The sequence below is a fragment of the Crocodylus porosus genome, unplaced genomic scaffold, assembly GCF_001723895.1.
Source record: "Crocodylus porosus isolate Cpor-Errol unplaced genomic scaffold, CroPor_comp1, whole genome shotgun sequence".
Classification (NCBI taxonomy): Eukaryota; Metazoa; Chordata; order Crocodylia; family Crocodylidae; genus Crocodylus; species Crocodylus porosus.
In genome coordinates, this window is record NW_017728906.1 from 11,185,982 (window position 1) to 11,187,470 (window position 1,489).

Below are 1,489 nucleotides of genomic sequence, written 5' to 3' on the forward strand. Positions count from 1 at the left end.
GGGGCAGAGTAATCTGAGATTTTCTGTCTCTGCTCTGACCCTATTTGCAAATACACCTTTTGTGCTGCTAATAGTGTGTGCCTGAGAAATTATTATTCATGAGCCTCCAAAAGAAATGAACCGCAATTTTTTGCATCACCAGCATCCAGACAACTTCCCCCAGTGCCAGAAGGCACCCGCCTCCCACCTCCCGTCACACACCTACCCCCTCCACATGCCCTGTCATATGCAGACACACACACACACACACACACACACACACAGAGTCCTCTGAACAGTCCCCAAGCCCTGGCCCTACAACCCTTGCCCCCCATAGACTTACCTGCATGCAGGTGCCAGGGCTTCTCCCACCACCCTGCCCAGCTGCATGCAGACTACAAGCATGTACGCATACAGATGCACATGGCACCACCCCCTGCTTCCCCTGGCCCCAAACAGCTCTTTGCTAGGTCAAGCTAGGAAGTGCCAGGAAAAACTATGAAGCTGAGCAGAGGAAAATCTCAGACATTTTTTTAAATTTAAAAAAACTGCCTGGACAGAGATGGGAGGACCCAACATCTGGGAAAACCCGGATGTATAGTAACCTAACTGTACCTGCAGCTCCAGGCTCACCCTCAGCTCCCCAAGCAATTCCATACTGCACTTCGCTGCCGTGCCTCTTGGGGTAGGGGTAGACAACAGAAGCTGGAGGAAGGAGAGGGAGCCTGGAGACTGGCTGCAACAGCAGTGGGAAGGAGGGGAAGCAGCCAGGCAGAAACAAGGGGCTGCATCTTAACCCAACGGGGGCTGCTGATTGAACAGCCCTACTCTATAATATTGGTGAGCCTACATAACCTAGGTCTTTGAGAGCTGGTTTACACTAACAAATGCTATGTGTGACCCCTTCACTCAAATAGCAGAACAGCCATGACTTTCCAGCAGCACAGGGCAGGAGGATTAATCACTAACAAATATAACTTAAATATAATTATTGCCTTATTATTCAGAAAATGCCACAGCTATACATACTGCTTTATAACTGGTAAAAAGTGGCAAACAAAATACTCAGTCCCTGTTTCCAAAAGCTTGAAAGGTAAAAGTACGAACTTCTTGTATAAGCAGTATAAAATGTAGTGATGTAACTAATAGGAATGGGATGCTGGGTTTCTACAGCCAAACTGGCAGTCCTAAACCAGGAAAATTCCTAGAATAAGGGCTGTAGGATTTGACCGATGAAGCAGAATAAACAAAGTGAGCTTTGCCTTAAAAGTTCTGATTGCAGTGAGGCCTTTGGTCCCATTTTTGTTTCTTCTGTGTGTACGGAAATATAGATGCAGACTAACTTTAATCTGGAAACCAGGAAAATTTCTCTTGCACTTAAACTCAGCCCATATGTTGATTAGGTTTTACGTTGTTACCAGCTCCTGTGATCTTTTCACGAGGCTCATCATGATGGTTCCTTTTTTAATACCTCAGCTTCCTAAATGAAGTAATTATGGGAGAATATCAA